This window comes from Phasianus colchicus, chromosome Z (assembly GCF_987193195.1).
Source record: "Phasianus colchicus chromosome Z, bPhaCol1.hap1.1, whole genome shotgun sequence".
Taxonomy (NCBI): Eukaryota; Metazoa; Chordata; class Aves; order Galliformes; family Phasianidae; genus Phasianus; species Phasianus colchicus.
The window spans coordinates 5,410,196-5,425,519 of NC_143476.1; positions in this window are offsets into that span (position 1 = coordinate 5,410,196).

Consider the following 15,324-nt stretch of genomic DNA (forward strand, 5'->3'; position numbering starts at 1 on the left):
CATTAGGATAACGTGCCCTCTGCCTTTTAAGACAGCCCCAGCAGAGCAGGTCAGCAGGCTGAAGAGCTGCGTGGGTCACCAGGGCTCAGAGACTTCACTCGGCCATCTGCAAGTTGAGGGACTTCAGCCCAAGCTGCCCTTTTCCATGCAGGCAAGGAGGCCAAGAGAAGGTGGATCGGCACGGTTCTGGTGCAGACAGGGGCTGCAGTGTGAGCAGGCCTACACAGACAAGGCTGTGCCCACACAGAGTGACAGCAGCTTTCGCTGTGAGCAGATTCCCAGGGGGCCTGAGCCATGGCAGTTCTTGATGGCAGCATGTTCCAATCAGCCCTGGAAGTCTTCTCTGGACGTCTGTCGCATTCTGGAATCCACACTGAGGACGCAGTCGCTGTGTCAGAGCAGCTGGCAGAGTCACGGGGAACCGTGACGTAGTTGGCCCAGGGAGCAACAACAAGGCCTGCACTGCTCAGCCAGCCCAGGCCAAAGGGGAGCACGAGAGAGAGCAGAGGAGAGAGGGGGGGAAAGAGGGCCAGGAAGGAAAGGCCTGTGCCTGAATGGACGTGTAGCAGCAGCTGCTGACAGCAAACTCGGTGATGGCAGGGGCACAGCAGAGCAGTGCAATGCTGGCAGCTTCCTGTGTCTTTCACACAGGCACTGCAGACATGGCCAGCACTGGGAGATCAGCAGAACTGCTGCACACCTCTGCCAGCCCAGGCCAGAGGAGTGCAGAACAGTGAGCTGCTGCTGAGGGGAGAGAGGATGGCCTGAGAGCTGACCTGAGAGGCAGGGCTGGCTGTGTTACAGCAGCCTCTGTGTCCTCCTCCTGTGTCTGTGAGGGCCAGAGGGCCAGAAGAGAACATGCCCAGACAACGAAGCCCTGCTGTCCTCTGCTGCTCAGCTGGAGAGATGTTCCGCCTTCCTGAAGGACGCTGATCCAAAGGGAAGGAATCAAAGGAAGTCCAGGCTGGCTGTCCTTGTGGGCATCAGCTGCTGGCAGCTGCCTCTGTGCTGCCATGGGCAGGGCACAGCACACACAGTGTTTGCAGTTCCCTGTGTGACACTGGCCCTGGTGACCTGACAGCCATAGGGAGACAAGAGAAAGAGCTGCCTCCCTCTGCCAGATGAGGCAAAGGTGAGAATCCCAGAATCACAGCATGGCCCGGGTTGGAAAGGAGCTCAAGGTTCATGAATCTCCAACCCTTGGCTCTCCAAGGGTGCACAGGGGGCTTTGTTCTCCCTGTGGTGCAGCTTCAGTGCCAACTCACAGCTGAGCTGGTTGGCACACTGTGACAGCCTGCCGCTCTGAAGCTCTTGGGGCAGTGCTCAGTTCTTTCTGAAGTACTCTGGAAATGCTGCTTCTCCTTCACCAAGTCTGTTTCCAGACAGACGGCTTTTTCTCCTCTGTACACACAAACAGTATCTTGTAACTCCCTGGCACAGTGCTCAGAAGTGATACTTCTGGAAGCACGTCAGAGAAAAGTGGCCTTGTCCCAGTGGACTTTCAGAGCAGATGAGAACAAGTCTTGGTTGACAGCTTTCTTCTGCTTCTGGAACTGCACAGGCAGGTTGTGTGTTGTCATACTTTATGCCAGAGTGCCAAACTGAAGCAGTTTCTGCAACCTCTTTTTTTCATACTTGTCACTCTTTGCTATTTCTGAGACCTTAACTTAGTCATTTTTAATGCGCTCTCCTCTAAACTACTGTGTCCTCCAGTGTCAGTGTTGTATGAATCAGGACTGTGGGATTTCATCAGTGAAAGGATTCTGCTCTAATGACTGTCATTCTAAAGCTGATATTGTTTCTACCGCATCAGGCTTGCATGAAGCATCTTTGATCAACAGAGAAATCAGAAAAATTGCTTTTCCTATTGCAGTTTCCTTTTAACTAGTGATGAAAGCTGTCAGTTTATTTTTGGCACCAGAAATCCTGGGATGCAACCAGGTTAGATAAGAAGTGACACTTAGTCAACAGTAAGGGAACACAGATGAGATAGCATCACACAGCTCTGGAAAAGATGTTCCAGCTCTGTGTCTACCTACACCTTCAGGAGATGAAAAGTACTGGCTTACTGAGGTGTCCTGGGTTGCAGGTTCTGTTAATCTCCATTTTTGGAAGAGCTGCTTGCAATAAATACCTTGTAAGGTGAATGAGCTTGATAGAAGTAGGGTGTGAAAGAGATGGATTTGCTGTTTCCCTGAAGGTGCAGGAGTATTGCTGTGCCTACAGTCAGTGAACAAGGCAGAAATCACTGTGTTCCTCAGAATGAAAAACAAAAGAATAAAAATCTTTTTGTGAGTGACAGCACGCCTGAATGAAGCACAAATCTAAACATTTAAAATAAGGGCTAGTGTCAAAGGGACTTGCAGTATTTCTCGTGAAGAAATACTTGATGCTTCTTTATGAAAGTCATCATAACAAAAGTGTACTGATGTCTTTGCTGAGGATTTCCTTGGTTCCAGCCTGAAGGTGTGCGCAGGCATGAGCAGGCAGTGCTGAGCTGCAGGTGAGTGCCTGTGTCCCACAGCAGGAAACCCGTGGATGTCTTCAGGGGTTTGAAATGGGCAGAGCTGTGAAACCTGCAGGCTTTCACTGAAATTGTCCTCTGCTTTATTTTGTAATCTTAGTTTCACCAATGCTTTCCAATATAATTTTCGTATGAATGCAGATACATGGGATAGGATTTAAAGTTTTTATGGTGCTGCTGTATAATTATCTGTAGTCATCATAAGCCAATAAAAAAAATACATGGTAATCAGGCAATCTATTAACAACCTGTGGCACATGTCAAAACAATGAAATTCCTTGCAGGAAGACAATATTGCTGTATAATAATGTGGCTATCCAAAACTGTTAATTATACTTGATGAGCTGGAGATAATCCTGAAATGCAGGACTTTGATCGTAGCCAAGAATAATAAAACTTATTATCATTCTTAAATTGGCAGCTGCTATCAAAAGCCTGTGTCTTATTTCCCATTTAGTAACACTGGCTAAATCAGAGAAACTGATAAAAGAATTTCATGATTGCAGCTTAGGGATTCTTTCCCACTTGACCAGAAGTAATCCATGTCCAAAAATGTCTGTAAATACTTTTTCTATCTTATTTTGCCAGATGTATTGATATTTGAGATGAATGGCAAAAACATTTTGCGTACATAGATAAGCAATGCAAATTCGCTGGATTGTTTTAGAGAAAAAAGCTCTGGTTATCAGATCGTTTCCATGCAGAACTAAGATTTACAGAAAAATTCACATTATTATTATTCATGCATGAATAAGTTCAAAGAAGAGATGTGGGGGATGTTGTTTCCGTTGCTGCTGATGTCAGGAAGGACTGTAAGGATGGAAAGGCTGGTGTTTGCCATGGGCAGGGAAACACATCTGGTTTTCATTTTCTCTTTCTCTTTGAGTGCCAGATAAACAGGGGAGAGTGTGCCCTCACCTTGGAATTCTCCTGCCCTCTGCTGCTGAGAGGGAGAAATGTCCCAGCTTCTAGAAGGACATCAGGACAAAGATATGTAATGAAAATAAGTCCAGGCTGGCTGTCCTTGTGGGCATCAGCTGCTGGCATCTGCATTGGTGTTGCCATGAGCATGGCAAAGGAGGTAAAAGATTGCTTTTCCTTGTGTGACACAGGAGCTCTTGACTTGAAAGCTAGAGGGATGCAATAGAAAGAGCTGCAACCTCTGCCAGACATGGCAAAGGTGAGTGGGATGTTGTTTCCATTAGTGCTGATGTTAGGAAGGACTGTAAGGATGGAACGGCTGGTGTTTGCCATGGGCAGGGAAACACATCTGGTTTTCATCTTCTCTTTGTGTGCCAGAAAAAGAGGAGAGTGTGCCTGCTACTTGGACCCCTCCTGCCCGATTCTGCTGAGATGGAGAAATGTTCCAGCTTGTAGAAGGACATCAGGACAAAGATATGTAATGAAAATAAGTCCAGGCTGGCTGTCCTTGTGGGCATCAGCTGCTGGCATCTGCATTGCTGCTGCCATGAGCATGGCACATCAGGTAAAAGATTGCTTTTCCTTGTGTGACACAGGAGCTCTTGACTTGAAAGCTAGAGGGATGCAATAGAAAGAGCTGCAACCTCTGCCAGACATGGCAAAGGTGAGTGGGATGTTGTTTCAGTTGCTGCTGATGTCAGGAAGGACTGTAAGGATGGAAAGGCTGGTGTTTGCCATGGGCAGGGAAACACATCTGGTTTTCATCTTCTCTTTGTGTGCCAGAAAAAGAGGAGAGTGTGCCCTCACCATGTACCCCTCCTGCCCTCTGCTGCTGAGATGGAGAAATGTTCCAGCTTGCAGAAGGACATCAGGACAAAGATATGTAATGAAAATAAGTCCAGGCTGGCTGTCCTTGTGGGCATCAGCTGCTGGCATCTGCATTGGTGTTGCTATGAGCATGGCACAGCAGGTAAAAGATTGCTTTTCCTTGTGTGACACAGGAGCTCTTGACTTGACAGCTAGAGGGATGCAATAGATAGAGCTGCAACCTCTGCCAGACATGGCAAAGGTGAGTGGGATGTTGTTTCAATTAGTGCTGATGTCAGGAAGGACTGTAAGGATGGAAAGTCTGGTGTTTGCCATGGGCAGGGAAGCACATCTGGTTTTCATCTTCTCTTTCTCTTTTTGTGCCAGAAAAAGAGGAGAGTGTGCCCTCACCATGTACCCCTCCTGCCCACTTCCTGAGATGGAGAAATGTCCCAACTTCTAGAAGGACATCAGGACAAAGATATGTAATGAAAATAAGACCAGGCTGGCTGTCCTTGTGGGCATCAGCTGCAGGCATCTGCATTGCTGCTGCCATGAGCATGGCACAGCAGGTAAAAGATTGCTTTTCCTTGTGTGACACAGGAGCTCTTGACTTGAAAGCTAGAGGGATGCAATAGAAAGAGCTGCAACCTCTGCCAGACATGGCAAAGGTGAGTGGGATGTTGTTTCAGTTGCTGCTGATGTCATGAAGGACTGTAAGGATGGAACGGCTGGTGTTTGCCATGGGCAGGGAAGCACATCTGGTTTTCATCTTCTCTTTCTCTTTTTGTGCCAGAAAAAGAGGAGAGTGTGCCCTCACCATGTACCCCTCCTGCCCTCTGCTGCTGAGATGGAGAAATGTTCCAGCTTGTAGAAGGACATCAGGACAAAGATATGTAATGAAAATAAGTCCAAGCTGGCTGTCCTTGTGGGCATCAGCTGCTGGCATCTGCATTGCTGCTGCCATGAGCATGGCACAGCAGGTAAAAGATTGCTTTTCCTTGTGTGACACAGGAGCTCTTGACTTGAAAGCTAGAGGGATGCAATAGAAAGAGCTGCAACCTCTGCCAGACATGGCAAAGGTGAGTGGGATGTTGTTTCCATTAGTGCTGATGTCTGGAGGACTGTAAGGATGGAAAGGCTGGTGTTTGCCATGGGCAGGGAAACACATCTGGTTTTCATCTTCTCTTTGTGTGCCAGAAAAAGAGGAGAGTGTGCCTGCTACTTGGACCCCTCCTGCCCGATTCTGCTGAGATGGAGAAATGTTCCAGCTTGTAGAAGGACATCAGGACAAAGATATGTAATGAAAATAAGTCCAGGCTGGCTGTCCTTGTGGGCATCAGCTGCTGGCATCTGCATTGGTGTTGCTATGAGCATGGCACAGCAGGTAAAAGATTGCTTTTCCTTGTGTGACACAGGAGCTCTTGACTTGAAAGCTAGAGGGATGCAATAGAAAGAGCTGCAACCTCTGCCAGACATGGCAAAGGTGAGTGGGATGTTGTTTCAGTTGCTGCTGATGTCAGGAAGGACTGTAAGGATGGAAAGGCTGGTGTTTGCCATGGGCAGGGAAACACATCTGGTTTTCATCTTCTCTTTGTGTGCCAGAAAAAGAGGAGAGTGTGCCTGCTACTTGGACCCCTCCTGCCCTCTGCTGCTGAGATGGAGAAATGTTCCAGCTTCTAGAAGGACATCAGGACAAAGATATGTAATGAAAATAAGTCCAGGCTGGCTGTCCTTGTGGGCATCAGCTGCTGGCATCTGCATTGGTGTTGCTATGAGCATGGCACAGCAGGTAAAAGATTGCTTTTCCTTGTGTGACACAGGAGCTGTTGACTTGAAAGCTAGAGGGATGCAATAGAAAGAGCTGCAACCTCTGCCAGACATGGCAAAGGTGAGTGGGATGTTGTTTCAGTTGCTGCTGATGTCAGGAAGGACTGTAAGGATGGAAAGTCTGGTGTTTGCCATGGGCAGGGAAGCACATCTGGTTTTCATCTTCTCTTTCTCTTTTTGTGCCAGAAAAAGAGGAGAGTGTGCCCTCACCATGTACCCCTCCTGCCCACTTCCTGAGATGGAGAAATGTCCCAACTTCTAGAAGGACATCAGGACAAAGATATGTAATGAAAATAAGTCCAGGCTGGCTGTCCTTGTGGGCATCAGCTGCTGGCATCTGCATTGCTGCTGCCATGAGCATGGCAAAGCAGGTAAAAGATTGCTTTTCCTTGTGTGACACAGGAGCTCTTGACTTGAAAGCTAGAGGGATGCAAAAGAAAGAGCTGCAACCTCTGCCAGACATGGCAAAGGTGAGTGGGATGTTGTTTCAGTTGCTGCTGATGTCATGAAGGACTGTAAGGATGGAACGGCTGGTGTTTGCCATGGGCAGGGAAGCACATCTGGTTTTCATCTTCTCTTTCTCTTTTTGTGCCAGAAAAAGAGGAGAGTGTGCCCTCACCATGTACCCCTCCTGCCCTCTGCTGCTGAGATGGAGAAATGTTCCAGCTTGTAGAAGGACATCAGGACAAAGATATGTAATGAAAATAAGTCCAAGCTGGCTGTCCTTGTGGGCATCAGCTGCTGGCATCTGCATTGCTGCTGCCATGAGCATGGCACAGCAGGTAAAAGATTGCTTTTCCTTGTGTGACACAGGAGCTCTTGACTTGAAAGCTAGAGGGATGCAATAGAAAGAGCTGCAACCTCTGCCAGACATGGCAAAGGTGAGTGGGATGTTGTTTCCATTAGTGCTGATGTCTGGAGGACTGTAAGGATGGAAAGGCTGGTGTTTGCCATGGGCAGGGAAACACATCTGGTTTTCATCTGCTCTTTGTGTGCCAGAAAAAGAGGAGAGTGTGCCTGCTACTTGGACCCCTCCTGCCCGATTCTGCTGAGATGGAGAAATGTTCCAGCTTGTAGAAGGACATCAGGACAAAGATATGTAATGAAAATAAGTCCAGGCTGGCTGTCCTTGTGGGCATCAGCTGCTGGCATCTGCATTGCTGCTGCCATGAGCATGGCAAAGCAGGTAAAAGATTGCTTTTCCTTGTGTGATACAGGAGCTCTTGACTTGAAAGCTAGAGGGATGCAATAGAAAGAGCTGCAACCTCTGCCAGACATGGCAAAGGTGAGTGGGATGTTGTTTCAGTTGCTGCTGATGTCAGGAAGGACTGTAAGGATGGAAAGGCTGGTGTTTGCCATGGGCAGGGAAACACATCTGGTTTTCATCTTCTCTTTGTGTGCCAGAAAAAGAGGAGAGTGTGCCCTCACCATGTACCCCTCCTGCCCTCTGCTGCTGAGATGGAGAAATGTTCCAGCTTGCAGAAGGACATCAGGACAAAGATATGTAATGAAAATAAGTCCAGGCTGGCTGTCCTTGTGGGCATCAGCTGCTGGCATCTGCATTGGTGTTGCTATGAGCATGGCACAGCAGGTAAAAGATTGCTTTTCCTTGTGTGACACAGGAGCTCTTGACTTGACAGCTAGAGGGATGCAATAGATAGAGCTGCAACCTCTGCCAGACATGGCAAAGGTGAGTGGGATGTTGTTTCAATTAGTGCTGATGTCAGGAAGGACTGTAAGGATGGAAAGTCTGGTGTTTGCCATGGGCAGGGAAGCACATCTGGTTTTCATCTTCTCTTTCTCTTTTTGTGCCAGAAAAAGAGGAGAGTGTGCCCTCACCATGTACCCCTCCTGCCCACTTCCTGAGATGGAGAAATGTCCCAACTTCTAGAAGGACATCAGGACAAAGATATGTAATGAAAATAAGACCAGGCTGGCTGTCCTTGTGGGCATCAGCTGCAGGCATCTGCATTGCTGCTGCCATGAGCATGGCACAGCAGGTAAAAGATTGCTTTTCCTTGTGTGACACAGGAGCTGTTGACTTGAAAGCTAGAGGGATGCAATAGAAAGAGCTGCAACCTCTGCCAGACATGGCAAAGGTGAGTGGGATGTTGTTTCAGTTGCTGCTGATGTCATGAAGGACTGTAAGGATGGAACGGCTGGTGTTTGCCATGGGCAGGGAAGCACATCTGGTTTTCATCTTCTCTTTCTCTTTTTGTGCCAGAAAAAGAGGAGAGTGTGCCCTCACCATGTACCCCTCCTGCCCTCTGCTGCTGAGATGGAGAAATGTTCCAGCTTGTAGAAGGACATCAGGACAAAGATATGTAATGAAAATAAGTCCAAGCTGGCTGTCCTTGTGGGCATCAGCTGCTGGCATCTGCATTGCTGCTGCCATGAGCATGGCACAGCAGGTAAAAGATTGCTTTTCCTTGTGTGACACAGGAGCTCTTGACTTGAAAGCTAGAGGGATGCAATAGAAAGAGCTGCAACCTCTGCCAGACATGGCAAAGGTGAGTGGGATGTTGTTTCCATTAGTGCTGATGTCTGGAGGACTGTAAGGATGGAAAGGCTGGTGTTTGCCATGGGCAGGGAAACACATCTGGTTTTCATTTTCTCTTTGTGTGCCAGAAAAAGAGGAGAGTGTGCCTGCTACTTGGACCCCTCCTGCCCGATTCTGCTGAGATGGAGAAATGTTCCAGCTTGTAGAAGGACATCAGGACAAAGATATGTAATGAAAATAAGTCCAGGCTGGCTGTCCTTGTGGGCATCAGCTGCTGGCATCTGCATTGGTGTTGCTATGAGCATGGCACAGCAGGTAAAAGATTGCTTTTCCTTGTGTGACACAGGAGCTCTTGACTTGAAAGCTAGAGGAATGCAATAGAAAGAGCTGCAACCTCTGCCAGACATGGCAAAGGTGAGTGGGATGTTGTTTCAGTTGCTGCTGATGTCAGGAAGGACTGTAAGGATGGAAAGGCTGGTGTTTGCCATGGGCAGGGAAACACATCTGGTTTTCATCTTCTCTTTGTGTGCCAGAAAAAGAGGAGAGTGTGCCTGCTACTTGGACCCCTCCTGCCCTCTGCTGCTGAGATGGAGAAATGTTCCAGCTTGCAGAAGGACATCAGGACAAAGATATGTAATGAAAATAAGTCCAGGCTGGCTGTCCTTGTGGGCATCAGCTGCTGGCATCTGCATTGGTGTTGCTATGAGCATGGCACAGCAGGTAAAAGATTGCTTTTCCTTGTGTGACACAGGAGCTCTTGACTTGAAAGCTAGAGGGATGCAATAGAAAGAGCTGCAACCTCTGCCAGACATGGCAAAGGTGAGTGGGATGTTGTTTCAGTTGCTGCTGATGTCAGGAAGGACTGTAAGGATGGAAAGTCTGGTGTTTGCCATGGGCAGGGAAGCACATCTGGTTTTCATCTTCTCTTTCTCTTTTTGTGCCAGAAAAAGAGGAGAGTGTGCCCTCACCATGTACCCCTCCTGCCCACTTCCTGAGATGGAGAAATGTCCCAACTTCTAGAAGGACATCAGGACAAAGATATGTAATGAAAATAAGTCCAGGCTGGCTGTCCTTGTGGGCATCAGCTGCAGGCATCTGCATTGCTGCTGCCATGAGCATGGCAAAGCAGGTAAAAGATTGCTTTTCCTTGTGTGACACAGGAGCTCTTGACTTGAAAGCTAGAGGGATGCAAAAGAAAGAGCTGCAACCTCTGCCAGACATGGCAAAGGTGAGTGGGATGTTGTTTCAGTTGCTGCTGATGTCATGAAGGACTGTAAGGATGGAACGGCTGGTGTTTGCCATGGGCAGGGAAGCACATCTGGTTTTCATCTTCTCTTTCTCTTTTTGTGCCAGAAAAAGAGGAGAGTGTGCCCTCACCATGTACCCCTCCTGCCCTCTGCTGCTGAGATGGAGAAATGTTCCAGCTTGTAGAAGGACATCAGGACAAAGATATGTAATGAAAATAAGTCCAAGCTGGCTGTCCTTGTGGGCATCAGCTGCTGGCATCTGCATTGCTGCTGCCATGAGCATGGCACAGCAGGTAAAAGATTGCTTTTCCTTGTGTGACACAGGAGCTCTTGACTTGAAAGCTAGAGGGATGCAATAGAAAGAGCTGCAACCTCTGCCAGACATGGCAAAGGTGAGTGGGATGTTGTTTCCATTAGTGCTGATGTCTGGAGGACTGTAAGGATGGAAAGGCTGGTGTTTGCCATGGGCAGGGAAACACATCTGGTTTTCATCTTCTCTTTGTGTGCCAGAAAAAGAGGAGAGTGTGCCTGCTACTTGGACCCCTCCTGCCCGATTCTGCTGAGATGGAGAAATGTTCCAGCTTGTAGAAGGACATCAGGACAAAGATATGTAATGAAAATAAGTCCAGGCTGGCTGTCCTTGTGGGCATCAGCTGCTGGCATCTGCATTGGTGTTGCTATGAGCATGGCACAGCAGGTAAAAGATTGCTTTTCCTTGTGTGACACAGGAGCTCTTGACTTGAAAGCTAGAGGGATGCAATAGAAAGAGCTGCAACCTCTGCCAGACATGGCAAAGGTGAGTGGGATGTTGTTTCAGTTGCTGCTGATGTCAGGAAGGACTGTAAGGATGGAAAGGCTGGTGTTTGCCATGGGCAGGGAAACACATCTGGTTTTCATCTTCTCTTTGTGTGCCAGAAAAAGAGGAGAGTGTGCCTGCTACTTGGACCCCTCCTGCCCTCTGCTGCTGAGATGGAGAAATGTTCCAGCTTGCAGAAGGACATCAGGACAAAGATATGTAATGAAAATAAGTCCAGGCTGGCTGTCCTTGTGGGCATCAGCTGCTGGCATCTGCATTGGTGTTGCTATGAGCATGGCACAGCAGGTAAAAGATTGCTTTTCCTTGTGTGACACAGGAGCTCTTGACTTGAAAGCTAGAGGGATGCAATAGAAAGAGCTGCAACCTCTGCCAGACATGGCAAAGGTGAGTGGGATGTTGTTTCCATTAGGGCTGATGTCAGGAAGGACTGTAAGGATGGAAAGTCTGGTGTTTGCCATGGGCAGGGAAGCACATCTGGTTTTCATCTTCTCTTTCTCTTTTTGTGCCAGAAAAAGAGGAGAGTGTGCCCTCACCATGTACCCCTCCTGCCCACTTCCTGAGATGGAGAAATGTCCCAACTTCTAGAAGGACATCAGGACAAAGATATGTAATGAAAATAAGTCCAGGCTGGCTGTCCTTGTGGGCATCAGCTGCAGGCATCTGCATTGCTGCTGCCATGAGCATGGCAAAGCAGGTAAAAGATTGCTTTTCCTTGTGTGACACAGGAGCTCTTGACTTGAAAGCTAGAGGGATGCAATAGAAAGAGCTGCAACCTCTGCCAGACATGGCAAAGGTGAGTGGGATGTTGTTTCCATTAGTGCTGATGTCAGGAGGACTGTAAGGATGGAAAGGCTGGTGTTTGCCATGGGCAGGGAAACACATCTGGTTTTCATCTTCTCTTTCTCTTTTTGTGCCAGAAAAAGAGGAGAGTGTGCCCTCACCTTGGAACTCTCCTGCCCTCTGCTGCTGAGATGGAGAAATGTTCCAGCTTGTAGAAGGACATCAGGACAAATATATGTAATGAAAATATGTCCAGGCTGGCTGTCCTTGTGGGCATCAGCTGCTGGCATCTGCATTGGTGTTGCCATGAGCATGGCACAGCAGGTAACAGATTGCTTTTCCTTGTGTGACACAGGAGCTCTTGACTTGAAAGCTAGAGGGATGCTATAGAAAGAGCTGCAACCTCTGCCAGACATGGCAAAGGTGAGTGGGATGTTGTTTCAGTTGCTGCTGATGTCAGGAAGGACTGTAAGGATGGAAAGGCTGGTGTTTGCCATGGGCATGGAAACACATCTGGTTTTCATCTTCTCTTTGTGTGCCAGAAAAAGAGGAGAGTGTGCCTGCTACTTGGACCCCTCCTGCTCGATTCTGCTGAGATGGAGAAATGTTCCAGCTTCTAGAAGGACATCAGGACAAAGATATGTAATGAAAATAAGTCCAGGCTGGCTGTCCTTGTGGGCATCAGCTGCTGGCATCTGCATTGCTGCTGCCATGAGCATGGCAAAGCAGGTAAAAGATTGCTTTTCCTTGTGTGATACAGGAGCTCTTGACTTGAAAGCTAGAGGGATGCAATAGAAAGAGCTGCAACCTCTGGCAGACATAGCAAAGGTGAGTGGGATGTTGTTTCAATTAGTGCTGATGTCAGGAAGGACTGTAAGGATGGAAAGGCTGGTGTTTGCCATGGGCAGGGAAACACATCTGGTTTTCATTTTCTCTTTGTGTCGCAGAAAAAGAGGAGAGTGTGCCTGCTACTTGGACCCCTCCTGCCCTCTGCTGCTGAGATGGAGAAATGTTCCAGCTTCTAGAAGGACATCAGGACAAAGATATGTAATGAAAATAAGTCCAGGCTGGCTGTCCTTGTGGGCATCAGCTGCTGGCATCTGCATTGCTGCTGCCATGAGCATGGCAAAGCAGGTAAAAGATTGCTTTTCCTTGTGTGACACAGGAGCTCTTGACTTGAAAGCTAGAGGAATGCAATAGAAAGAGCTGCAACCTCTGCCAGACATGGCAAAGGTGAGTGGGATGTTGTTTCAATTAGTGCTGATGTCAGGAAGGACTGTAAGGATGGAAAGTCTGGTGTTTGCCATGGGCAGGGAAGCACATCTGGTTTTCATCTTCTCTTTCTCTTTTTGAGCCAGAAAAAGAGGAGAGTGTGCCCTCACCATGTACCCCTCCTGCCCACTTCCTGAGATGGAGAAATGTCCCAACTTCTAGAAGGACATCAGGACAAAGATATGTAATGAAAATAAGTCCAGGCTGGCTGTCCTTGTGGGCTTCAACTGCAGGCATCTGCATTGGTGTTGCCATGAGCATGGCACAGCGGGTAACAGATTGCTTTTCCTTGTGTGACACAGGAGCTCTTGACTTGAAAGCTAGAGGGATGCAATAGAAAGAGCTGCAACCTCTGCCAGACATGGCAAAGGTGAGTGGGATGTTGTTTCCATTAGTGCTGATGTCAGGAGGACTGTAAGGATGGAAAGGCTGGTGTTTGCCATGGGCAGGGAAGCACATCTGGTTTTCATCTTCTCTTTGTGTGCCAGAAAAAGAGGAGAGTGTGCCTGCTACTTGGACCCCTCCTGCCCGATTCTGCTGAGATGGAGAAATGTTCCAGCTTGTAGAAGGACATCAGGACAAAGATATGTAATGAAAATAAGTCCAGGCTGGCTGTCCTTGTGGGCATCAGCTGCTGGCATCTGCATTGCTGCTGCCATGAGCATGGCAAAGCAGGTAAAAGATTGCTTTTCCTTGAGTGACACAGGAGCTCTTGACTTGACAGCTAGAGGGATGCAATAGAAAGACCTGCAACCTCTGCCAGACATGGCAAAGGTGAGTGGGATGTTGTTTCAGTTGCTGCTGATGTCAGGAAGGACTGTAAGGATGGAAAGGCTGGTGTTTGCCATGGGCAGGGAAACACATCTGGTTTTCATCTTCTCTTTGTGTGCCAGAAAAAGAAGAGAGTGTGCCTGCTACTTGGACCCCTCCTGCCCTCTGCTGCTGAGATGGAGAAATGTTCCAGCTTGCAGAAGGACATCAGGACAAAGATATGTAATGAAAATAAGTCCAGGCTGGCTGTCCTTGTGGGCATCAGCTGCTGGCATCTGCATTGGTGTTGCTATGAGCATGGAACTGCAGGTAAAAGATTGCTTTTCCTTGTGTGACACAGGAGCTCTTGACTTGAAAGCTAGAGGGATGCAATAGAAAGAGCTGCAACCTCTGCCAGACATGGCAAAGGTGAGTGGGATGTTGTTTCAGTTGCTGCTGATGTCAGGAAGGACTGTAAGGATGGAAAGTCTGGTGTTTGCCATGGGCAGGGAAGCATATCTGGTTTTCATCTTCTCTTTCTCTTTTTGTGCCAGAAAAAGAGGAGAGTGTGCCCTCACCATGTACCCCTCCTGCCCACTTCCTGAGATGGAGAAATGTCCCAACTTCTAGAAGGACATCAGGACAAAGATATGTAATGAAAATAAGACCAGGCTGGCTGTCCTTGTGGGCATCAGCTGCAGGCATCTGCATTGCTGCTGCCATGAGCATGGCACAGCAGGTAAAAGATTGCTTTTCCTTGTGTGACACAGGAGCTCTTGACTTGAAAGCTAGAGGGATGCAATAGAAAGAGCTGCAACCTCTGGCAGACATGGCAAAGGTGAGTGGGATGTTGTTTCAGTTGCTGCTGATGTCAGGAAGGACTGTAAGGATGGAAAGGCTGGTGTTTGCCATGGGCAGGGAAACACATCTGGTTTTCATCTTCTCTTTCTCTTTTTGTGCCAGAAAAAGAGGAGAGTGTGCCCTCACCATGTACCCCTCCTGCCCTCTGCTGCTGAGATGGAGAAATGTTCCAGCTTGCAGAAGGACATCAGGACAAAGATATGTAATGAAAATAAGTCCAGGCTGGCTGTCCTTGTGGGCATCAGCTGCTGGCATCTGCATTGCTGTTGCCATGAGCATGGCACAGCAGGTAAAAGATTGCTTTTCCTTGTGTGACACAGGAGCTCTTGACTTGAAAGCTAGAGGGATGCAATAGAAAGAGCTGCAACCTCTGCCAGACATGGCAAAGGTGAGTGGGATGTTGTTTCAATTAGTGCTGATGTCAGGAAGGACTGTAAGGATGGAAAGGCTGGTGTTTGCCATGGGCAGGGAAACACATCTGGTTTTCATTTTCTCTTTCTCTTTGAGTGCCAGGTAAACAGGGGAGAGTGTGCCCTCACCTTGGAACTCTCCTGCCCTCTGCTGCTGAGATGGAGAAATGTTCCAGCTTGTAGAAGGACATCAGGACAAAGATATGTAATGAAAATAAGTCCAGGCTGGCTGTCCTTGTGGGCATCAGCTGCTGGCATCTGCATTGCTGCTGCCATGAGGATGGCACAGCAGGTAAAAGATTGCTTTTCCTTGTGTGATTCAGGAGCTCTTGACTTGAAAGCTAGAGGGATGCAATAGAAAGAGCTGCAACCTCTGCCAGACATGGCAAAGGTGAGTGGGATGTTGTTTCAGTTGCTGCTGATGTCAGGAAGGATTGTAAGGATGGAAAGGCTGGTGTTTGCCATGGGCAGGGAAACACATCTGGTTTTCATCTTCTCTTTCTCTTTTTGTGCCAGAAAAAGAGGAGAGTGTGCCCTCACCATGTACCCCTCCTGCCCTTTGCTGCTGAGTTGGAGAAATGTTCCAGCTTGTAGAAGGACATCAG